The 25,997-nt window shown below is 49.2% G+C and overlaps 1 protein-coding gene across 3 annotated transcripts in view; it reads right to left on the bottom strand.

Annotated features, from left to right (window-relative positions):
- HSPBAP1 (HSPB1 associated protein 1) overlaps positions 1-25,997 on the bottom strand; it is a 1,532,307-nt gene that overhangs the window by 941,302 nt on the left and 565,008 nt on the right. The window lies entirely within an intron of this gene.

Raw genomic sequence — 25,997 nt, 5'->3', positions numbered from 1 at the left:
CGGGCAGGAGGGATCCCCATAGGGTCTGGAGGGGGAAGCCTGCCCACTATGTACTGGACCCCTGAACTGGTGGGACCAGCCCGCGGACTGGAAGTGACTCATAGGACTGGGGTGGTTGGGATTAAAGGGGTCATTTCTTTGTGTGCAGTGTGTTATATCATGTGTGTAGTCGACCTTCTTTGTTTGTTATGAAAAAGGAGGTGTGTGGTGTTGCCCCTTTAAGGGCACATGCACGCCGCAGAGTGACGTAGCACTCTGCTGCGTGCAGTACAAAGAAAGGGGGCGTTCCCAGCCGTGACAGACTGAACGGGGAGCCAGAACCATAGACACGTGCTCCTTGAGTCTGCGTGTGGGGAGGGGATCACAGGGGTGCTGGAACAGAACAAACACCCACAACAATGGGCAGGGACATTACCGGGTCAGGTAATGCCTCTGGGCAGTTAGAAGCCCAAGCAAAGCTAGGGCTTTAACGTTAGCCTAGGCATTACCTGCCCTGTGAATGCCTGGGTTATGAATATTCCCCATCATCAGGCTGGCAATCCCTGATTACTTTGATTTAGTTATTTTCCTATGGAAAAATGTTGAGACTTTGAGTGTCCCATTAATGTCATTGTGGGTGCTTTTGGTCCCCACCAATAGGACATCGAGTGTATAGCTCCGCCCCAGCAGCTTCCCCTCAGATTTTAACCACTCCAGCTGGAGGACAACCCCTTGTAGAGGATGTTTCCCTGGAAGGGGAGGGCGCATGTGAATCCATGAAAGATACCAACGCTGAAGAATTGGAGTTACAGGTAAGAAACTACTTCTCCAGCAGTGGATCTTTCATGGATTCACATGCTGTGAAGAGATTGTATTGCAGTATACATGCTTGGAGGAGAAAAACCAGGCAAACAAAGATCTGAAACCTTTGCATTTTTACGCTCATGCCAGAGGTATACATACGTTATTACAATAAAAACTCTGGAAGCTGCGGGGCTTACCTTACTGGAACAGCCGTTGAAGGACTGCTTGTCCCATTTGCACACCTCTGCGTGCTGTTGTTGCAGGCAGTAGTGCCTAGTGAATGTGTGAGGCATTGCCCATGTTGCTGCCTTGTGTCTTTGATGGGCACTCCCTGCCAGAGAGCTGCCAAGGCCTCTGTGGCTCTAGTAGAATGTGCCCTGGCTGTACTCTACAGAGGCCTGTTGACCTTTGCGTGGCAGAAGGAAATCGCAGAGGATATCCACCTTGCAATGCCCTGTTTTGTGATGGCCTTAACTTTGTTCGAGGGACCAAAAGCGACAAAGAGCTCTCTCACCGCTCTAAAGGATTTTGTCCGGTCCAGGTAGTATTTTAACACCCTTTTTACATCCAGGGAGCCTAATGCCCGCTCCACTGAGGAGGTGGCGTTCTGAAAGAATGTAGGTAGGGTGATAGTTGCGTTCTTGTGGACTTCAGATGGCACTGTCGGAATTAAGTGAGGATTGGTGGAGAGGATTACTTTGTTCTTCGCAAATCAGAGGTACGGGGGTGTATCACTAAGGCCTGTAGTTCAGAGACTTGTTTGGAGGATGTAATGGCGATTAGGAATGCCACTTTCCAGGTTACAAACTTGATGTGCACCGAAGAGAGAGGTTCAAAAGGGGATTTTATGAGGCCGGCTAGGACTAGATTTAGGCTCCACACCAGTGGAATTCTTTTCTTTGGTGGAAAAGTGTGAAAAAGCCCTTTTAGGAAGTGCTTGAGCAGCCTGTCGCTATAAAGAGGGGTCTGCCTCTTTTTCTAGCCAACATGGAGATTGCCTCCAGGTGTACTTTTATGGAGGAGATCGCAAGACCTTCCTTTGCCAGCTTCAGTAGATAGGGACGAACCTGTTGTGGTCGTATGGCCAGTGGTTGAAGGTTGGACTGCTGCGAACTCCATGCGCAGAACCTTTTCCATTTCTGATTGTAGGAGTTGTTAGTGGAAGGTTCCCTTGCTGCCGGCAGTATGCACTGGCATTGCTGCGGGATGTCTAGGTTGCTGAATTCAGCATGATCAGGAGCCACGCTGTCAGCTTGAGGGAGCCTGAGCCGTGATGCAGGATTGCACTATTGTTCTGTGACAGGAGGTCGGCGTGAGACCCCAGATGAATTGGGTTGTCTACCAAAAGCTGAAGGAGGTCCGAGAACCAGGTTTGTCTGGGCCAGTACGGTGCCACTAGGATGATCTTGCAATGGTATCTGCAGATCATTCGGATTGTCTTCCTGATCAGTGGGAATGGAGGCAATGCATATGCGAAGAGGTCGGTCCATGGGAACTAGAACACGTCCTCCTGAGAGCTGGGGTGTGGTAACCTGCTCTTGAATTCCTTGAACTGTTTGTTGCACTTTGTGGCGAAGAGGTCCAGAGGAGGCTGGCCCCACGCTTAGAAGATCTTGATTATTGGGTTGTCATGCAGGCACCAGTTGCGGGACTGTAGTGTCCCTGCTGGTTGTGTATCCCTGGAAGGTGGAATGCTTGCAAAGCGATGATGTTGTGAATGTACCAGTGCCAAATATTATGAGCTTCTGGAGGGTGTTTGATGTTGTTCCGACTTGCTTGTGCAAGTAAAACATTGTGGTGGTATTATCCATGAGTATTCGCACTACTGAATTCTTGCTCAGTGGAAGGAAAGACTGTAGGGCCCAATGGACCGCTCACAGCACCAGGACATTTATGTGCAAGGTCGATTCTTCGGGAGTCCACAAGCCTTTGATTGGTTATCTGCCTTGGTGAGCTACCCAACTTGCCAGAGAAGCATCAGTTACGATAGTAAGTTGGTGACTGGGTTCTATTAGTGGCATCCCTTTTAAAATGTTGTCAAGGACCGCCAACCATTTCAGTGACTTTGAGAGAGCCGAGGTGATGGTTATCTTGTCTCCCCAGGAACCTTGTTTCTGGGACCATCTGGGATCTAGAAATCGTTGTACTGGCTGCATGTATAGCCTGCAATTGGGTATTAGTGGAATGCAGGGGACATGGTCCCTAGTAGAGCCATGTGTTTGTGCACCGTGATTTCTTTGGAATGAAAGAGCTTGTCACGGTTATACATTTTTTCACTCTGTCGGCTGAGGAACTGACGAGGCCTAGTCCCGTGAGGAACTGCGTGCCCAGGAACACCAAACCCATTGATGGAACTACGCAAGATTTGGTGTAATTGATTGCAAATCCTAATTGTTGGAGAAGCGTTTGTTTGTCTCAGCGAAACCGCGGTTTCTCGATATGTTGGGCATCGAACCAACCAATCGTCTAGGTATGGGAAGACATGGTGGCCCTGTTTTCTAAGGAAACCTGCCACTGGTGTTAGGCATTTGGTGAAAGTCCTGGGGGCTGATTTGAGGCCGAATGGAAGGACTCGAAATTGGTAATGACTTTTACCGACCTTGAACCTGAGGTACTGTCGGTGTCTCAGATGTTTTCACGTGTCGCAGACCTCCAGGTTGTAAGTCACAACAGCTGAAAAGCCCCAGACTTTAAGGGCAACCAGGGCCTCTTTCTATAGATGAATGGGAGACTTCCCCCCTCCCCCAAGAGCGCAGCCTGCAGGGTAGTAAAACACCGGACATACTAGGGGCTTGAGCGAAAAGGCAGGAGCAATAGCAGAGCTATAGGGAAAAAAGAACAAAAACAAGCAATGAATAGGACTTTGGGAAAGTCCTTTGTGCTTCCACCAGTAACACCCTGAGAGCTCCACATTCTTACCGGTTTGCCTGTTAAATGGAGCAGGAAACCAACTTGCAGTAACGCAAGCAGCCGAGGCTGAGTAGTTGCAGAGGAAGCCAGAATATGAGTTTTCAGGGTATGGAATGTAGCTGGAAGGGAGAGGTCCAAAGGGAGACCCTGACCCGGGAGGTACGAGCTGAGGCTGAGGCATGGAACACACAGCGCATAGCGTTCTACGCAGTCAAGAGGCACTGGGGTGGATCGGATATGTAGTCCGTTGCATGCACCGGAGCTGCCGCTGTGTTAAATGCCACAACAGTTTCCAAATCAGTGTGGCTCATGAACGGGTGATCCCAGGGCGACACTGACGCATGACAGATGTATTGGGATGTGAAAGTAGGCATCGTTCAGGTCTAAAGCCGCTAGGTGTTCGTGAGTTTGTACAGCCTTTATGACGTCTTGTAGTTTAACTTTCTTTAGTCCAGGATTGGATGCCACTTCCCGTCTGGCATCTTTACTAAGAAGTATCTTGAGTGTACCCCTTTTCCCCTTGATGAAGTAGCAGAGCAGAGGTAGAGCGCAGACAGTGCGCAGCGCAGTAACGGGTAATCTTTACTCTAAGACATTCCTCGCCGTGGACGTACAGCGCCCGATGGACGATGCATAACGCTTTAAACCTGATGCGCTGGGCAACCGGGAGCCAATGAAGGGAACGCAGTACCAGCCAAATGTGGGTCCAATAGGGCCTGCCTGTTGCCACACGAGCTGCTAGGTTCTGTAAGCACTGCAGCTGCCGGATCAACCCCTTTGGCTGCACCAGTACAGAGAATTACAATAGTCCAGCCGGGATAGTACCATAGCTGCCACCATCGGTGGACGAAGAGAGGCAGGGATCAAGGGAAGCACTTTCAGATTGACAGACAGCTGCCACTTGGTCGTCCATAGACAAAGATGCAAACAGGACTACTTTTAAGATGGATTTCTAAACTCTGACCTGGTGGGCAGAGGTTTAGAAGGCCAGCCTTGTTTCTTGGAACAGGGTAACCTCTGGACAAGCTAGACCAATCAAGGTAGCTATGGCAGGCGGTCAAGACTAAGTCTCAAGGGGGGTGAGGGTGACTGAAAGACCTCAATGAGCAGACAAAGCAAGAACACTTACAAATTACTCCCAGACAGGCGTTATATCAAAAATATAGGACACATTTATTACAAGGCCTTTGTAACTCAGACCATAGCAAAAGAATCCCAGCAATACTAAGTAAATCAACATAACTATCAATACAATGTATATACAAGACCATTGGGGTCTAAAGGGTTAAATTCAAGAAATATGTTGACAACCTAGATGGGAAGGAAACAGGCAGTGCAGGTAGTCTTTAGGCCCCTTCGACATCAGCAACACACCCAACTAAGAGGCAGTCCAAGCCCTAAGAAGAGGAGCCTTGTGCTCAATAGTACATGCAAGGCCATGCGGTTGTTCCAATGGGCAAAACGGGGTCTCTTCAGGGGTCTCTAGCAGCTCAGGAAGGTGCATGAGGCGATGAAGAATAAGTTCCCACTATTTAGGGAGGACCTCCACTTGAAGGCAGAGGCAGTTACAGAGTGCGGTATGGAGTCGCTAGTTCGCACTAGCAGTGGAAAGGAGAGGGACCCTCAGGGGCCACTCGTGCGTAAAAAGGCGCCCTGGCACTAGGGTTCACCGGTTAGTGTTGGAAGTACTCACCGGTCCCAGGTGCACTCGGACCCAAACTTCTTCAGTTCAATCCACTTCGCTTGCAGATTCGAACGCGACAAAAAGGACGTCTCTGCGGCTTTCCGTTCCTAAAATACAGTGATGATTCCCAAACGGGACATTGGTGATTTCTCTGCTGCAGGTGGATGAATTGAACTGGTATTACTGCAGCAGGCTTCAGGGGCAAGAGGGTCACAAATGCAGTGCACTTGCAAAGGCAGGACAACACGGTAAACACATATGGTCCGGTCCTGGCGCACTCGTCTCACTTCAGACTTGGGAATGCCAAGTGTACGTAATTCGGTGTGAGGGTGCCGTGGACACAAACCTAACAGTACACCAAGTTTCGAGGGCCTCCTCGAAACGGCGGCGGTGACAGAGAAAAGCAACTGGGTAAGCTGGTCAGTCCACTGGTTGGCCCAGGGACACTTCCGAGAAAGCTTACTTGCAGGTTTAGATGAAGGTGCCGAGAATAGTTGGTCCACTATTCCAATGGGTCGAAGCGTCTTCGCAGACCTTCTAGGACGACCAGACGCAGAGGGGTCCCACAGGACGACAGCGGGCTCAGGGTGCCAAACCTTCCAGCGGGTCATGAGTGGTTCCTCGACTCAGCTTCGTAGTTTCAGGATACCTGGATCCTATCCTTCGTTCAGTGAGATCTCCAGAGATCGACATGGTTTGGGTGTTTTCAGCCTCCTCCTATCCATTTTCCCTTTGTGCCAAAACAGAGAGGACCCAATGGGAGATCTGCTCACAAATACACACTCCATACGTGGACCAATCATGGACCACAGTGGTCCCAGTCATTCACAGCACTCCAGACTCTCTGGCACCCAGGATGTGTATTGGGACAGACACCTCAGCCCACATCCTGGAGGCACACACACAAGGCATGCAAAAGCCTGTGAAACCATTGTGTTTCGCAGGAAAATGCATTACCAAATAAGGACTGACCCGGGTCGACCCGACCTGGGGAAGGAAAAGGGGCAGGATAAAGAACCTTGTGGCATGGCCATTTTGGAGCCAGGCCACCCATTTGTGCCAAACGCGGTTAACGTAGTTAACATGCCAGGAAAGGGTTAAAAATAACGCAAAAAGATAGCGGCCACCAGCCCTGTCCATGACACATCTGCACATCTCACAAAAAGTCCAGTCCATCGGGAGTATCTAGGGCCTTTGGAAAATTACTACAGACCCAAGTACACTGTACTGGAAGGTACATTGTGTACTTGTTACATGTTGCAGAAAATTTGCAACATGGGAAAAGGAAACAAACTCTCCCAGTACTGACTGTCTTAAGGGCATGTCAGTTTCTCCATAAAAAGTGAGCGAAAGACCAGAAGAGTGCAGCGGGAGGCTGTGCTTCTCTGGCAAAGTCAGTCTATGGTGTCTAAACAGCAGCAACAAGTTTGGGGGTGTACACATGGAGGGAAAATTACATAGAATTATGGAATCTTTCCCAATAACTACCTCCAGGTTTTTTACCTTCTCCGCTGGAGCCCGGGAGGGGACCAAGAGAAGAGGGCCCAAAAGAAGACAACCAGAGTGAAGGATCAGGAGAACAGCCCATCACCAGAACCTCAATCTTGTCTCCATTCAATTTTAGCCAGTTGTGGTTCATCCAATCCCCCACGGCCGCCAGGCACTACAGCAAGCACGACAACACCTCAGACTGATCAAGATCGAAGTGGATTAGAATCTGGGTATTGTCGACATAAGAGTAGTACCTGACGCTGAAGGAGCGGATGAGACACACAAGTGCCCAGGTGTAAATATTAAATAGATTTTGAAGCACCCCACAACTGAGAAGATACAGGCAGAAAGAAACAGGGGCATGGCAAGGGTCTGAGTGCAAAGTGAACCAGGCCAGTACTTGAACAGATATACCCATCTGGGCAAGACTGGACAACAGAATGGGGTGGTTGACAGCGTCAAATGCCGCTGACAGGTCTAATAGAATCAGGGCACCCACACCACCTGAGTCCACCAGCCTGGTCATATCATCCTGGCTGGAGACCAGAACACTCTCGGTACCCCTACCAGGCCTAAAGCCAGCCTGAGCGGGATCCAAAAGGTGCGAAGATTCAAGAAATGTGGAAAGTAAAGGTGACACCAGGGACTCGAGAAGCTTTGTGAGGAAGGGGAGGAGAGAGATAGGGCGAAAGTTAAACAAAACGAAAGGGTCCAGTGATGGCTTTTTCAGAAGAGGACTAACCCTCGCAGCTTTAAACTCCAGCGGGACCAGCCGTGACTGGCAAGAATCATTAATAGCTGCAGTGATCTCCATAAGGAGATCAGGGGAGATCTTTTTCATGATAGTCAGAGGGACTGCATCTGACAGGGAGCACGACTTAATCTTTTGAATGGGAGCCAACAATGTCTTTTCAGAGAACCTCGGAAAGGATGACCATCTCATAGGACCAACTGGGTTCACGAATTCAGGTGAGTTGTTCTCACTAATTAGAGGAGTGTTCACCAACATAGATATAGTTGTACAAATAGTCTCAATCTTGGTGACAAAATATTGAGAAAGGGCGTCACAATTCCTGGGTAGGTGCCTTGAATTTTTTGTCTAGTATCCCTTTTACTGCAGATTCAGAGAAAGGATGTTACAGGGTTCGCAACCCCTCTTGCCAAACGAACTAGGATGGGTATTGCAAACAGAGCCTTTCTGCGCTTACCCATGTGATGAAAAAGAAAAAAACAAACAGTCTTTGTTTTCCTGTGCAGGAGTTAGCCCACATTATTGGCACGCGTTTGATACCATTGCGTGGAACATGCCAATGTCATCTGGTTGAGTGGGTTGTGCTGGACTACCCTGTGTATCCTGGTTGGATCAAATGTATCTCACTTATCTTGGTGAGGATAGTTGGAAGAGGCGGTAGAGCTTGTGTCCCTTGGACCTGTGTCTTAATCTGTATCCATTAGATCCCCTTCTTATTGCTCGCCTATTCGCGGGCTCTCTCTTCTTGGAGGTGGAGGTCTAGGTGGAGATTGGGATCTGTGTGCCGAATGTGGACTTTTGGCGTGGTCCCTGGACGAATGCGTTTGATCTCTTCCTTGTACTGCTTGCTGACCTGGTGTTACCTGGTCATTCCTGCATTGATGGATACTCTGAGGCTGAGGAGGTGGAAGCCTGGCATTGAGTTGCCCTAGCAGACTTTGCAGAGTTGAAATTACTTGTAGGTACAGTAGAGATTGCGGATGTATGCGAGGCTATGTTGGTGTTATACCTCTATTCCCAATGGTGTAGTGGGAAACGCAACGGTTACACTCTGTAGTCTTAGTGGCGTTTCTTCCCCTCTTGATTAGAGGCGACTGGAAGATCTGTCCTGTACATGGGGTTGTATCATGCACTCTTCGTAATCTGAGTCCGTGACCCCTGGGCACTCCTAACTCAGTGGTTCAAAATCAGATGTTATCTCATGTTGTAGGATTTAATCTGGTATGATTTTGGTGTAGTTTGCGGGTGCCACACCTAGAGGGAGTAGTCTGGGCTCTGTTGGGCTTCGTTGGAGTTCTCAATATTCCTTTAATAGCATATGTTTATGTGTGGAGATAATTCTTCAAGAGAAAAACGTGAGGAATCCCACCAGCTAGAAACACTGTTAAAATCTGAGGGGGAGTTGCTGAGGCGGAGCTATACACTCAACGTCCTATTGGTGGGGACCAAAAGAACCCACAACGTCGTCGATGGGACACTCAAGGTGTCAACGTTTTTCCATAGGAAAAGTACTAAATCAAAGTAACCAGGGATTGCCAGCCTGATGAAGGGGAATATTCACAGCATGTGAATCCATGAAAGATCCAATGCTGGAGAAGGGGTTTTAGCCTCAACAACATTTCCAGCATTTAATTGGTCATAAATATTCCATCAACCCAAATCTGGCCGCCTTTCTCTAGGTCTACCTCATACAAATCTAGGAATCTAAAAGGCTCAGGAAGCAAATCTTTTATAGGGGGTGCACATATACAGATTAAGGGGGAGGGCCATGAGGTGAACCATCTTGTACACCTGCCTAGATGATGAATAACCCCCACTGGAATCTTGTTCTTAGGCACTGTGAGGAACCTGAGGGCCTACTCACTTCTTTTCCCCTTGTAGTCTCCTCTCGAGTGGTCAGGGAAAGGCCATTGCTTTTGGATACCGACCCTGGGGGTATATGTGCGAGGGAGGATCGCCTGGAAGGAGACTTGGGGAGTGGACGTCCTTACGTGAGACATGGTAGCCCCCATTTCCCTTTCGCAATGAACCCTCCATCCGTCAACCCTTCATAGGCTTTTGTCAGCCCGTTCCCTGTGCTTACCCCAAAACACACCAATATGCTACTGAGACGATGAAGAGGACAACTAGAACGCCACATCCTCATTTTATTACTGCAGACACATATCGACCCCAACCAAATGAAGAATCCAAGTGGTCCATACCCATATACCCTGAAGCTCTGCTTTTCGACTGCTCAGCATGCATCCTAACTGTTTGAACACCACCCCATCCGTGCCCCCTTGTGACTGTCTTTTTTTAATATAATGGTTTTGTAGCTTGACAGACACATATCGACCCGAACCAAGTACTGAGACAAGGAGGAGGGCAACACGAGTGGAGCAGGACTACTGCTTTAATGGTTAGCTGTCTAGTCCATTTCGGAATGCTCATGGAGGTGGGAACTTTAAAAGCCAGAATGAAGGGGGGGCGTGGGCTGCAGCCCGTAAGATAGCCACATAGCTGCAGAGCTCCTGATTCCCCCTTTACTTTCCCCAGGTAGAAATCTGCTAAAAGAAATGGGCTGAACAAAATGAATACAGGTGGGGGTCTGAGAAGTCACGGTGCGTGTCATGGTGCCAACACCATAAGGCGGAAAGATCTGGGCTGCCAGGAACGAGCAGCAGCAACGGACCGCGTGGTGCGAAAGCAGTGAAGTGAAAAATGGCGGACAGAGGGTGCCGTGACCAGTAAATGCCAAGGAGAGAACGGAGAATGTATCGAGATCGAGCCAGCAGCTGAAAGGACTGGGTAGAAGGAAGGCGTTGGAAGGCTATTAGTAAGCAGAGCAGGCGAGGTGGGCTGTGTGGAGGCAGTGGTGCTGGGGGCAGGCAGGACCAGTGCGGCATTGCTCAGAGGAAGATGTGGAGCGTAGAAGACAAAGGTCGGAGCGCCCCCCTCAGCACAGCATCAACACGGCGAGCCGGCCGGAGGAGCAGCGGGCACTACAGAGGGGAGAAGGCTCAAAGCAGAGGCAGCCGCAGCAGGAACGAGATCTGGCATCTGAAGCTGGCACTTCTCCGCGAGGACTCCGGCACAGGAAAGGGCATTGGATGCCCAGCGAATGAGAGTCCCAGTGGGCTAACAGTAAAACGACATGAGGGGCACATATAAATATAATCGGGAACACGCATGCCTACAGGATCTATTGTAACATGCATAAACTCCATCAATGACAGAAGCTTCAGAATTTGGAAGCCCATATAGCAGCATCAGCCACTATTGGTGGAAGACCAGAAGTTTGGCAGTGTTCTTACCTGGAGAGAAATGTGAAATTGGAGGCTGCATTCTCTCATTAGCGCTGTTAAGCCATAAGCAGTGGCCAACCTTATTTCGTCAGAAGGGAGACAGAGCCTATGGGCGCATGGCAGCTGCTAGGCATGAGCAATGGAGGCACCAGAAGGTGGGAGTGAAGGAAGCAGTCACGTGGCTGAGAGAAGGAGTCTTGAGGCACTGAGTGGTTGGGACACTGGAGCAGAGGTGTTTAGAAGGAACAATATCACCATGTAAGCAGGAGCACTAAAGAAATAATGCAGGAGTGAGCAACAGTAAGCATAGGGCACTGACCAACGGAGAGGCCCTCGGAGAGCTGCAGGGAGGTGCTTGGTGGAGCAAGGAATCTACCCAAAGATGCATTAGGCACTGGAGGCAAGTGACGACCGGGAGCTCCATCTTTAGAGGCGGGCCGGCACAGACAGGAGGCTGAAGCTAACAGGAGGGTCACGTTTCCATACATCTGCGGTACAGTTGCCCATGAGGCCGTCAGACCAGGAAGACAAAGCGAGGGAAGATATTTGGCATCAGGCAGGGGAATATGAATTCTGGCGACAGCCCTGAGGGGGTGAAGACTGAGTGGAAAGCTGGGACAGAGCAAGAGGGCAGAGAGAGGTGCAGGCAAGGAGAGAGGACCATGGATTTGGCTCAATAAGCAGGGAGAAGGAGGGTGAAAACAGTGAAGAAGACAGAGGGTGCAGAGCAGTACTTGGGGACTGCAGAGGCCTTCATGCAAGGGGAGATGGAATCACCGAATCTCAACTTGATTCTACAGAAATTTGCGAAAATGAATGAGGCCATCACATGTATGGACGCAAGATTAAGACACACACACTGAGGTGTTGGCAGTAAATAATGACATGGGCAGGCTGAAGAACATGCTAACTGAGGTGGAAGAAAGAGGGGTTGAGTGGAGGAGGTGGCAGACAAGATGAACAAGTTACTAACCAACTGTTAACGTTCTTTCGACTGGATGTTCCTCCAACGTATTCCACATCTTTGACATGTAATGTCCACAGCTGTGTACTTCGGAAACATTTTCGGCAGAGGGCGTCCTGCGTCGATGGCATTGGGTCTATGTCCCTCGAAGGCCTCCGTCGAGGGCGACGTCACTGGATGTTATAAATAAGACGCACGGCGCCCGTAGCCTCAGTTTATGTTTTTTACTTGTTCTTCGAATGGATTGTGTCCTCCAGCGTATTCCACATCTTTGACAGACTCCCTAAGCAGTACCAGAAAATGGAGGAGGGAAAAGAATTTAGAGTCCCCAATCAAATGACGGAATAAAGAACTGTTTTACCAAAGGCCATATCTTGACAATGGAGCATATCCAGGGAGTAATGTTTCACAAAAGTGTGGATAGAAGCCCATGTGGCTGCATCATAAATATTCCTAATAGGAACTCCCCGCTGTAGGGCTGTGGAAGTAGCCACACCCCTAGTGGAATGAGCTTGCAGCCCTTCCAGAGGGTCCTTACCCGCCAATCGGTAACATTCCATAATGGTGAGGATAATCCACCTAGACAAGGTCTGTTTGGCAACATCCTGGCCCAATCGGTGTCCAGCATATCCCACAAATAGCTGATCGTCCACTCTGACCCTGGACATCCTAGAAATATAAAAGCTCAGAGATCTCCAATGGTCCAACCTATGGAGTCGCTCCTCTTCCTTACCAGGATGAGGAGGAGGATAGAAAGAAGGAAGAACCACTTTCAGGCTCAAATTAAATTCAGACACTACCTTAGGTGGAAAGGAAGGACGTACCTTCAGTACAACCCTGTCCTTGTGAAACACACTAAAGGGCGGCTTAACAGAAAGTGCCTGCAATTCACTCACTCTGCGAGCCGAAGTAACCGCAACCAACAACACTGTCTTGAAAGACAACAATCTCAAAGGGCAAGAATGCAAAGGTTCAAACGGAGCACCCATTAGGAATTTCAAAACCAAATTCAGATCCCAAACCGGCACCTGGAAAGGGGACGGTTGGAACACATTAGTGAGCCCTTTAAGAAATTGGGAAATTAAAGGAATCTTAAAGTAAGAACATTCTTCAGACGAGCACTTGAAGATAGACAGTGCCGCCAGGTAACCCTTAATGGTACCCACTTGAAGGCCCCTGTGGGCCAAAGAAAGCAAGAAAGACCAAAACACAGGAATGGAACACTGAAAAGGATCAACATTTTGTCCTCTGCACCAGTCGCAAAACTTAAGCCAACGGCAACGGTACAGGGATTTAGTTGATGGCCTCCTGGCCAAAAGCAACACCTCCATCACGTCATCCGGGAGGTCCCAATCCTTATACCTCAACCTTTCAGATACCAAGCGTGAAGGTTGAGAGTCCTGACCTCTGGATGGAGAACCTGACCCCTCTCCCCACCCCACACGCGAGGGCAGATGCTCTCGGTAGGGAATACGGCGTGGAGGGCAGATTGACATTTCTAGAAGGTCTGGGTACCACGCTCTCCTGGCCCAATATGGAGCAATGAGGATCCAAACCTGCATAACCACCTTAACACTTGAGGAATTACGGGACTGGAGGAAACATGTACAGAAGTGGGAATGACCAATCCACTACGAATGGTTCGGAGGAAATTTCCTTGAGCAGAATCTCTCACACTTCCGGTTGGCACTGGAGATCCACTTGTAGGGTTCCCCAAAGACTTCTTGAGCCAACTCCCACTTGTGAGAGATCGTGCTCTGCCTTATCAGAGTGTCCGCCGGCGCCGCATTACAGATGAACTGCAGAGAGCGAAATTCCCTGCTGAATTGCCCAGAACCAGAGCCGCATTGCCTCTCTGCACAGCGGGAGTGACCCTACCGCCTCTTTTTTGTTGAGGTAATACATGGCCACTGTGTTGTCGGTCATGACCAGGACACTCTTCCCCCGCACAGACGGCAGAAAAGCCTTCAGGGCCAGCTTGAAGGTCCTCACCTCTAACAGGTTGATGTGGAGTTTGGACTCCGACAGAGACCAACAACCGCTGCCAGTCAAGTCTTTGACATGAGCTCCCCATCCTGTGAGGGAAGCGTCCGTCACTACAGTCACCTCCGGCCACGGTTGCCAAAACGGCTCCCCCTTCATCAGGTTCCCTTTGTTGGACCTCCATAGAACATCCTGGGAGACCAAGAGTGGAATCTGAACGGGAACCGACATCTTGCCTGAGAACTGTGACCAATGCATCTTGAGAACCCATTGCAGGGATCTCATCCTCAGCCTGGCCTCTGGCACCAGAAAAATGCAGGATGCCATGAGGCCGAGCAACCTTAAGAATTCGACAGCCAGGAGACTCTGGGCATGTTGAAACTTGTCCACCATCTGCACAATGTGATGAGCCCTTATCTTGGGAGGCCAGCACTTCCAAGGACGTGTCCAACACAGCCCCGATGTACTGGAGCTTTTGGGAAGTTGTCAGATGCGACTTCTTGAAATTGAGGGAGAAGCCCAACTTGTGGAGGGAGCAGCAGGTGAGACTGAGATGATCCAATGCTTGTTTGGGGAAAACGCGCACGGATCAGGCAGTCGTCCAGGTAGACTTGAATCCCCCCCTGCCACCACCACCACCAGCTTGGTGAAGACCCTCGGGCGGAGGTCAATCCGAATGGCAGGACCCGAAACTTTAAGTGCGAGTCGCCAGCCGCAAACCACAGGTACTTCCTGGGCTTGGGATAAATCGGCACATGAAAGTAAGCATCCAGGTAGGTCCAGAGACACCAACCAATCCTGAAGTTGAAGGGCCTGGAGGACTTGAGAAAGAGTGACCATCTTGAACTTGTCCTTCCAGAGAAGGATGGGTCTCAATCCCCAGTCTTTCTTTGGATTAATAAAATCTGGGTGTACCATCCCTTGTTCCTCTCCGCTACAGGCACCAGTTCTATAGCGTCTTTCTCTAGCAGGGTAAACATTTCCTGCACAAGGAGCAGATCTGGAAGCTTCAAAGAGATTCCCCAGTGGATTGTCGTGAGGCCGCTGTAGGAAGGGAAGGCAGTAGCCGTGGCCTATTGTATCCAGAACCCACGCATCCGAAGTAATAGCTTGCCATTCTTCGAGATTCTGAGACAGTCTGCCTCCAACCGGCGAACCATGGGACATGGCCTCATGACTGTTTTGGAGCGGCTGCGGCAGCACCTGAAGGCAAAGAGGCAGCTGCCTGAGCGGCTTTGGCACCTGTATCACCCCCAACCACCACGGGTAATTTTACACTGACCCCTTTGACTGGCGGCTCCTCTCGTTCTACCAAAGGAGGTGTAGTAACGAAAAGAACCTCCCCTCCACTGCTGTCCCTTAGGACAAAAAGGCAGAGGTTGACGCACAGCTGCGCTTAAAGAGTTTGCCGCAGCTTTTGAGGTCGGCAACCTCTCAAGACTCTCGTCAGCCTTGCTGCCAAACAAATGCGCGCCATCAAAGGGCATGTTCAAAAGACGAGCTTGCACATCCAGAGCAAAGCCCGACTTCCACAACCACATAAATCTGCGTATCACAGTGCTCTCAGCAATGGACTGGCTAACACTGTCGGCTGTGTCCAAACCCGACTGAAGGGTTTCACAAATGGCATCCTTGCCATCTTGCACGAGATCAAGGAACCCATCCCTTTCTTCCCCTTCAGGAATATGCTCAGCCGCAAGAGAAACAGTTCCACAGAGTGTGTGAAAATCTTGCCAAGGCACAAGTGGAGTTGGCCGATTTCAGCGCCATACTCCCCACAGAAAACACCTTGCGTGCCCAACCGTCGAAGCGTTTGTCGTCCCTATCCGGAGGGATGGTAGGGTACGCCGCCTGCCTCGAGATGGCCATAGCCGCCCGAACCACCAAACTCTCGGCAGTATTTTTTAGTTAATGATTTGTTAACTGCCGGAAGAGATTGCGGGGACTGCCAAGCAGCCGCCACCCTTTTCTGCAAGGTCAAAAGAAAAGGTAACACCCGGTCAGAGGACGGACCTTGATCCAAAATATCCGTCATGGCATCCTGAACGAAAGCTTCAGGAGGAGTGGACCAACCAAGATGTTCCGTGACCCTAGCCATCAGTTTCCTGTAGGACGGCTCAGGCCTGCCAAATTCCACCTCAGGAGAAGTGTCTAGGCCACTGGCATCATGAAGAGATTGCCTCAACTCTTCTAATTGACTATCCTCTGAAAAGCCATATTTACAAAAAGCGCAGTAGCACTAAAGATATGCATCGTTGAGCACATTGTAGTCTGCACATTCGTGGGTTAGTAAGCAGAGTGACAATTTATTTCATGTATTGCTTTGGATGACAATACGTTAATGTCGACACACAAATTGATGTTTCTGGTTCGGTATATTGATGGCAGGTGGCAGTGGCTGTATAAGGTGAAGCAGCGCTGCTGGGTAGTACCGAACGGTCTTCAGGACAGTTAGTTGTGGTCGGTACGATGTTGAGTGAAAAACACGTCCACCTAGAGTTTTGAAAGGGGACTGGGTTAGTCAGGCAGAGGTGATGTCAATTGTTTTGGAAAGGAAGCTGCAAAAAAGTGGACCTACCATGTTCAGGTAAGTAGACGCCTCAGTTGAGGTCTTGATTGCCCAGTATTTGATTGTGACTGGGGAGCTATCTGCAAATGTCAGATGCCTGGAGCTAAGTGAAATAGAAATAAATCAGGTAAGTACGTGATGCCCTTACTGCATTAAAGGCAGAGGTCTCTGATTATTTGCTGGTGGAGGGCTGGACAATTTTATATAGCAGTAGTTGAAGCGGTGAGCCCAGCATGTGGTTTATACATCATATGGCCCAAAAGTGCAGATCTTGTGTGCGGCAGTAGGTGGTGAAGCCTCGAGGGGATGCCCAGGCAGAGGGTCTTAGATTACGTGAGTATAGGCATAACGTGAATGCGTGATGGCCTTTCTGCATTAAAGGCAGAGGTCTCTGATTGTTTGCTGGTGGAGGACTGGCCAATTTAATGTAGCAGTGGTTAAAACGTCATGTGGTTTATACATCATATGAGCCAAAAGTGCAGACGTTGTGCGAGGCAGTAAGTGGTGAAAGCCTCGAGGGAATGCCGAGGCAGAGGGTCTCAGATTGCCTGAGTATGGGCATGAGACCCAACCGAATCAAGATGTAGTCTCTACCACTGATAGTGTAGTGAGTGATTGAGAGAGCAAAGTTAACTGAAGGCTCCTGTTGCGCTCGCTACCTGTGGCAGCGCTTAAAGACCGTGCACGGTGAATACCGGTGCATTGTAGATCAAAGTGTGCGGATGCTAGTACTGGAGCCTTGAGTGAGGTCGAGTGGCCCTAAAGTGGGTACACAAAACAACATTAATGAGTCCCGAAGGGACGTGCAGTGAAATACCTGTTCAGTAGATGAAGGAGCTGTGCGGCGGCAGGAGGTCTATCCCGAAGTTAAATGAGCTGTGTCACTGTTGGCAGTGGTGCACATGCGTGGTAGTGGGGCACTTTAAAGGACTGAAAAAGCCCGGTCCACGCTGTGCATGTCTGGAGGGGTAGTGTCTCGTCAGAATGAATGAACGGGTGCAGCAAAGATGACTAGGCGGGTTGATGGTGTGATTTAAACATGTTTGGGAGCAGCAAGTCAAAAAAGTCGTGGGTAGCCACGGTTGAGTGGGAACAGTAGAAAAAAACCTTTCAATGTAAGCAAGAACGCAAGAAATCAAATAGATGTTTGTGCATATGAGTGTTCCTGAAAGGTGGTCATTGCAATACAGAAGGTGTTACGGTAGTATTGGCAAGCCGGTATGGGTAGACAATAAATCATCGGTTTTACATTATTGTGCAAGGCATTTTTGACAATTGGCACATGCGTGTATTGTTTTTTTTTTTTTAATACCACATTTTATTGTTTTTTTGAAAACATTAAACATACAGCCCCACACAGTGGGGTAAACAAAACCTCCCATACCCGCCCGCCAACGACTCCCCGCTGTGGTCCCTTACCAACGAGCTGCAAAACATGCCCCAACATTTGTCCCTTTCGCATTACACCCCGCCAGTCTATCTGCAAGTCTCTGGATAGCGTAACGATACAATATTATAACTCACTTTTAGTGCGCCTCTTCCCAACTTTGCCATATCTTTTGCGCTTTTTCTGGGTACCCCCCTGGCAGTATAGACTCTTTTCCATCGTGATGCATATATCCACGTCTGTGATCCATTGTTCAAGGCTCGGTGGCTTCTATGAGCCCCAAAGTTGCGCTATGTTCCTTTTAAGTTTCGCAGTGGTGGTAGATTAGAGCGCTCTATCATACCTCGTTAGATCGGTGTCTCCTTTTATCCCCAGCAATAATTGCTTTGGATTTGCAAGTATCCTTTTGCCCATTACCCTTGACAGTTCTTCACAGCACTGTTGCCAGTATTGTTGAATGATGGCACAGTCCCACAGGATATGATAATAGGAGCCTTCCTCCCTCTTACATCGCAAACAGTATGGATTCGTAGCCTTTCCCCACTTGAACACTGCCACCCTCGGGTAATAAATCCTATGTAGTATCTTCAGTTGAATCAATCTAAGCCTGGAGGAGATAGTTTATTCTCTGGAGTACATCAGCGCAGACACCCATTCCTCTGGGAGTATATCACCCACCTCCCTCTCCCACTTGGCTTTCAGGTTCGACAGCTCTTTCGTAGCAAAGGAGTTAATAGCACTGTACATAGTCGATGTGACCTTCTGTGTAAGCAATTCTGGGAATACATTGCGTTCTAGTCGAGAATAATCAGGTCTGTCACTCAGTTCAGGGAGATGGGCCTGCAGCGCATGTTTGAGCTGGATATAGTGGTATTATTCGCTGGGGGGCGGAGGGGAGTGCAAAGGTGGCAGCTAGATCCGCAAATGCTATTACATTTTCTTTCATCACATCGCCAATTTTTGTAATACCTAGTTGGGCCCATGTTTGCCATTCAGGAAGTTTGTTCACCTTCGGGAGATGTCTGTTGTTCAGATTGGTTGTGCTAGAGTTTGTTTTTTATCCCAACCTAGGTATTTATGTGTATCTGCCCAGACCAGGGTTATATGCGACAACATGGATGGGTCAGCGGGTCGCTCTTTTTTCCATTAGAGGAGGCTCATGATGGGCCTTTCTTGTGCATCGGTGTCTAGTATTACATTATGTGGTAGAGTGGTATCCCCATGCAGTTTGTCATTCACTATTGCCATTTGACTGGCCCAGTAATAGGTCTGTAGCCGGGGGAGCCCAATCCTGCCTTCCCATATGGATCTTTGTAGGGTAGTAAGTGCCATTCGTGGGTGCCCCCCTTCCCATAACAACTTCCTAAGTGTTTGATCTATCTTATGGAACTCATTGGGTGCTATTTATAGTGGTGCATTTTGTATCACGTAGAGAAAACGGGGGAGGGCCATCATTTTGAAGAGCGCTGCGCGACCCAGCAATGTGAGTGGTAGGGACATCCAGTGGCGAACATCATCCTTGAACCTGGTCGCCACTGGATGTAAGTTTTTCCCCATGTAGTCCGTTAGTTTGTGTGTGATTTGTATACAGAGGTATCTGAATTGTTCCCTTTCAATACGGTAGGGGCACACATCTGGTACCGCAATGTCTATATGTTTCACCGGGAATAGTATGGACTTTGACCAGTTGACACGGAGCCACTAAACGCACCATATCTCTCTAGTAAATGCGACACTACGGGGCAGGAAACTCTCGGGTCCGCCAGATAAATTAACAGATCATCCGCGTATAAAGACACACTGTCTTCCCAGCCGTCCGCCCACCTGAAGCCACTCCATGTCTGCGTGGATCTAACAGGATTGCTAAAGGTTTGATTGCTAACGCAGCCTTGTCGTGTGCCCCTACCTAGCCGGAAGGGTTCGAAGTATACCCATTCACTCTTGTTACTGCCACTGGAAGGTGGTATAATAGTTTAACCCAACTCATGTAGTAAGGGCCTATGCCCATACGTCGCACAATTTCCCAAATTGCCTCCCAGTGCACAGAGTCGAAAGCCTTCTCGAAATCTATGGACAGTAGGGCTAGGGGGTTTGGTAGCTTAGGTGTTTTTTCTAGCGCTGTGTGTAATCTATATATATTTTGCCTGGTGGATCTTTGTGGCATAAAGCCGCATTGGTCCAGGTGCACTAATGTGTGTATGACGCGCTGCAGCCGATTGGCCAGTACTTTCACCAGTATTTTGTTTGGCCTCGCAGTTTATAAGAGATGGGCCTATAGGAACTGCACTTGTCAGGTGGCTTATCTGCTTTGGGCAAAACTATTATTGTAGCTTTTCTGAGGTCTGGGGGGAGGCAACCCTGCGAGCGTGAGTGTTGAAAGAGGTGCAGTAGTTGTGGAGAGATTACGTTCGTGCCTATTTTCTTCCATATTTCGACAGAGAAACCGTTCGGGCCTGGGGTCTTCCCTGACTGAAGTTCTGACATTGCACAGGTTACTTCTTCCTCTGTAATTTCTTGTTCTAGTAGGGCCGCTTGTTGTTCGTCTAGGGTAGGAAGGGTGATTTCTTCTAATATAGCGGTCGGTGGCAGTGCAAGTGGAGCACTGTACAGTTCAACGTAATATTTAGCAAATCCCTCCACTATGTCCTGGTCTGTTACTAGCGGGTCTGGCTCTTCTGTCATTAGTTTCCTAACTTGAGTGAGGCCTAAATCTCTGCGCTCCAACCACGCCAGAATTTTCCCCGCCTTGTCCCCAGTTTCATATATTTTCGCTCGCATTGCTGTATGCGCTTGTTTTGCATTGTCTAAGGCTGTATGCTGTAGCTGTTTCTGTGCTAACTGCAGTGCACGTTGTGTCTCAGGGAGGTCATGGACCAGGTGAGCTGATTCTGCATTCTGTACCTTGGCTTTAGCTGCACCTATCGCTTCAAGGTGTTTTTTCTTGTGGGCTGCAGTCCAGGCTATGATTTCACCCTTCAATACTGCTTTTAGTGCCTCCCATAGCGTTGTTGGGCTGTCCACACAGTCAGTGTTTATTTCAAAGTATGTTTCAGTAACTTTTTGTATGTGTTCCACCAGTTCGGGAAACCCCAGGTAATAACCATTCAGTCTCCAACTGGGCGGGGGGAGTGGTCTGCTGGTCTTAATCGTTAACATGAGTGGGGAATGATCTGAAATACCTCTGGGGAGCAGTTGTGCGTCACACGCCTCATGAATGTTACACATTGGTAGGAAGAAGTAATCCAACCTGGATAACGAAGCATGTGCACCGGAGTGGTACGAGTATTCTCTTTTATTGGGATGTAGGGATCTCCATGCATCATGTAACCCCAGTGCACTGGTAAATGTGGCAAGTTTAGTGCATATATCTGGGTTTCTGGATCGTACATGTGTCCTATCCAACTCTGTGTTCATGACTTCGTTAAAGTCACCTCCAATCAACCTGAGGCCCTCAGTGTTGTCAACAATTAGGGGTGTAATATCGTTAGTCAGGGGGGTTAGGCGGTGCATCTACAGCGATCATAGCGATGGTGCGCTCCCACAGGGTTCCTATCGTGTGTACATATCTACTTCTCTGGTCCTGGGTGACTGCAGTGGGGCTGTAGGGGAGTCTTTTATGTACTAGGATCAATACCCCACGTGATCCCATGGTGAATCCGGCATGAAAGGCTTGTCTGTAGTTTGTGCGACTAAAACAGTGTGCATCTTGTGCCCGCCAGATGTGTCTCTGTTAAGAAGGCCACATCCGGTGAGTGACGGTTCAGAGCTTGTAGGACTAGGCGTCATTTAATACTATTTCTGAGCCCGTTAACGTTCCATGTCATCACCCGGATGGCTCTGCTTTTATCTACGTTGGTGTTCTGCGCCATGTGACTTGTCCCGGATCGGGATTGAGCTGGATCGTGCATCTGTTGGTTCAGTGTCGGGACTCGTTTGCTCTTTCGTTCCATGCAGGTCAAACACGAGGGAGTTATTGGCATGTACTTCTTGAACTTGGTGTAACTTTAACACCACAACTCACACCCTCCCACCCCCACCCTATACTCCACCCAACCTGAAGCATCTGTCGCCCCATACAACAATCAAACACCTTCTCAAACGGACAGGTAACTCATTAACTAATAACCATTACCCAAGTCTCTGTGCTTCTGCTTCAACCAATCTCCAACTGTCTTACTTTGGTTGTTACGTTGCCAAACTGACTGTTCGTGGTCACAGTCTAAATTTAAGTTCAAGTTCCTGGGAGGTGGCCTCGGGCGGCCGCCGTTGCTATGTTGTTTCCGTAGTGTTATTTGTGGTTCGGAGTAAGAGTGCATCATCCTGGTTGGTGCTCGGCGGGTGCCACTGCTTGTTCTAGAGCCACTGGTTCCATATTCACCGGGGGTCTCCCCCGGAAGGGCCCGGTCCGGACGAGGCCGGCGTCTATCTTCCTGTCTCATTGGTCGCGCCGACCAGTCTCCCTCAATGTGGGTCTCTGCCCATTTCCAGGCCTCCTGAGGGTCAGTGAAGTGTGTGGATGTACCTTTATGATATATCTTGAGCTGAGCTGGAAATAGCAGTCCGAATTTCACTTTCGTGAGGGACAGCTGCCGCTTCAGGGGTTCGAATGATTGTCTTGCGCGTTGCACTTCTTTCGTGTAATCAGGGAAGAAGGCTATCCCAGAGCCATTACAAGTGATCGTTCCCTTCGCACGGGCCATCTGGAGCAGCGCATCCCTATCACGATAGTTAAGGAGCTTAGCAATTACAGTCCTGGGCGGCATTCCTGGGATGGGCTTGCCAGAAGGTATCCTGTGAGCACGTTCTATTGAGAAAAATTTGGAAAAGGAATGAGGGTCATACATGTCTGCTAGCCACTGTTCCAAGAACAGTTCCATGCTCGGTCCCTCCGTTCCATCCAGAATTCCGAGGATACGGACGTTGTTGCGGCGAGACCTGCCCTCGCCTTAATCCACTCTGGCCTCCAGGGTCTTCAACCGGCGCAGTGTCTGTGACAATTGTTGGTTGATATTGCTAATGTTGTCCTCTGTACCTGAGCTGCTTTGTTCCGCTTCCCCCATGCGAGAAGTGAGTTTTTGCAGGTCGTGGCGGAGGAAGGACACATCCGCCGCTATGCTGTCCACTTTCATTTCCATGGAGGTGCGGGAACTCGCAATGGCCGCCATTACATCTTTCAGGGAAAGGGTGTCCTCCGCACCTGGAGAGTTTGCCAGCGGTGCTTGATCCGTCGGTTGAGATGTCGTGGCAAAAGCATATTGGTCCATTCTGCTTTGTATGCTCGATTTCCGTGGTTTGTCTTTCCCCATTCTGTAGCGTGGAAGGTGGCGGTCGTAACTGCCGGGGTAGGAGTTGTGTTTAAGTACTTTCAGGAGTGTCCCTGCAGGCACAGGTTCCGGATCTATCGTTGCCTCTCTGCCCAGTCCGTGGAAAGCGGATTTCCTCCAGTTCTCCCCACGGGGTCAGGAGGTGAGGATAGGATCGGTCGTGGGCCGCAAAGCCATTGCCACTCACGGGGGGAGGCCACTTCACGCCAACTTGAGTCTCTTGCCTCGTCCCCAGAGCGAAGTCCTAGCCGCACCGCCAATCCAACGTTGAGCCGTTACTCCAACGAGGGGGGGATCCGTTCGCTCCCTCTCGGAACAGCGTTCCTTCCTACCTTCTTTCCGGGAGACACACGCAGCACTGTGCCGTCCGCTCCGCGTATCACCTGCCACTTCCGCTGCTCCCTGTGTCTCTCCCTCCATCCTGCACCGCAGCTCCGGACACTTTGCCGGTCGGTGTTGGGCACCCTAACCGGGCGACAGCACAGCCACGTTCCCAGCCCTTTCGTGGACGCCACAGCTCTCTCCCACGGCTCCACTAAGTCGCGGCGGCCATCTTGGTTTCACGCCTTCGCGCCCGATCAGGTTTCGTTATCGTAGAATATCTCGGTAAAAGGCTGGCTTTCTGCTATCCAGCTCCGTGTGCCTGTGCCGCACCTTATCCTCTTCGCCACAGATGCGTTTGGAGCCAGAATTGTTCCATCGAAAAGGATGTTTAAACAGGATGATTTTGTCGGCGGCCGCTGGAGCTCCACGGACTCACGTCCGGCCCGCTCGCATGCTGGCCACGCCCCCCACATGCGTGTATTGTTGATCACATAAGTCTCTTAACAGTGTGATGTATAAGCTACCCCCACAGATTGATACTTTGCTGCGGTGATCACTTTGTTAAAAAAGAGATTCCATTCAATTGAAATTTTTAGACCCTGTTTGACTGAGTCCAACCGGTAGATCCATCTTTGCTCGAGTTTGCGCAGGGCCAGGTCTCTATCGCCTCCGTGAAAGGGGTTGCCCACAGTTTGTAGTATTGCCCAGAAAATGTCATTATGGGTATGGTTTTTGGCCTTGAAATGTGCCACAAGGAGTTTGTCCTCTACTTGGTTGCGCACACAAGAGCGGTGTTGGCAGATGCATTGCCTTATTTCTCTTTTGGATTTCCCTACATAGATGAGGTCACAGGGACATTTGATTATGTATACCGACCATTTCGTTTTGCAATAAGTGAAAGAATTTAGGGTCCATATGTTTCCTTTCAAGTCAATGGTTTTTAGATTGGTTGTCAAAGAGCAGACAGAGCAAGTAACACATTTGAAATGCCCTTTGACTGCAGGAAGGTGCCATAGCGTGGTTTGTTGGTTGCTTGAAGTCTCAACTTCAGTATACGTATGTACAAGATGATCTTTCAGGTTACGACTGCGTTTGAACACAAATCGGGGTTTCTCTGGTTTAAAGAATCAGTCTGGAGTTTGTCCCAATATTTGAGGATTACTTTTTTGATGGAGTTGCTTAATGGAGTGAAGGTGGTGACGCAGGTCATCTTGGTGGTCAGTTCTCTTTTGCTTGGCGTTAGGCAGGACTCTCGATTTGTGTTTTTCACACGCTTGCGGGCTTGGCGGACTAAATGTTTAGGATAACTTCTTTCTCTAAGCCGGGTGGCAAGTTCGTTAATTTTTGAAACATATTTGCTTAGTGTGGAACAGTTTCTTCTTATTCGTAGGAATTGACCGTAAGGGAGATTCATCTTAAGGCCTGAAGGATGAAAACTTGAGTACTCTAGGAGGCTATTTTTAGATGTTGGTTTCCGATATAGAGTGGTGCCTAGAGAGTTGTCTGGATTTTTGTAAATTTCTGGGTCCAGAAAGGGTATATGGTTTTTGCTGTGATCTATGGTGAATTTTATGCAGTTGTTCTGTAAGTTTTGCCATTGTAGAAAGGAGAGGAGATCTTCTTCTGTCCCTTTCCAGATCACGAATACATCGTCTATGTACCGTAGCCAACACCCGATTGAGTGCTTGAAGGTGTTCAGTTCATTGTAAATTGAATCTTTTTCGAAGGCGTCCATGAATAAATTAGCTACATCAGGGGCAAACGTGGCCCCCATACTGGTTCCGTGACACTGCTGGTAGAAAGTCTGTTTGTAGATGAAATAATTTTCCATGAGGGCTATTCTTGTGCATTCAAGGAGGAATGCTGTAGGTGGTTCAACCTTTGCTCTTTCATCTAGATACGTTTTAAGGACTTGTAAGCACTCCATTTGGGGAATACTTGTGTATAACGATTCCACGTCTAGGGTTACTGGTAGATCCTCTTGTTCCACTTGTATTGTATCCAACTTCTTTATCATGGCGGTGGTGTCTTGGATATAAGAGGGCATCTTGTAGATGAAGGGTCATAGGAAGCAGTCAATGTAGATGGATAAAGGTTCCAAGACTGATCCGATGCCGGCCACAATAGGTCTCACCACTTACTGCCTCGCACAACGTCTGCACTTTTGGCTCATACGATGTATAAACCACATGCAGTTTTAACCGCTGCTACATTAAATTGGCCAGTCCTCCACCAGCAAACAATTAGAGACCTCTGCCCTTAATGCAGAAAGGCCATCACGCATTCACATTATGCCTATACTCATGTAATCTAAGACCCTCTGCCTGGGCATTCCCTCAAGGCTTCACCACCTACTGCCGCGCACCAGATCTGCACCTTTGGCTCATAGGATGTATAAACCACATGCTGGGCTCACTGCTTCAACTACTGCTATATAAAATTGGCCATCCCTCCACCAGCAAATAATCAGAGACCTCTGCCTTTAATGCAGTAAGGGCATCACGTACTTACCCGATTTAGTTCTATTTCACTTACCTCCA

The sequence above is a fragment of the Ambystoma mexicanum genome, chromosome 9 (genome assembly GCF_040938575.1).
Source record: "Ambystoma mexicanum isolate Mex_15411 chromosome 9, UKY_AmexF1_1, whole genome shotgun sequence".
Taxonomy (NCBI): domain Eukaryota; kingdom Metazoa; phylum Chordata; class Amphibia; order Caudata; family Ambystomatidae; genus Ambystoma; species Ambystoma mexicanum.
Note: the sequence above shows the minus strand (reverse complement) of the source record. Positions and strands in the feature narration are given on the sequence as shown.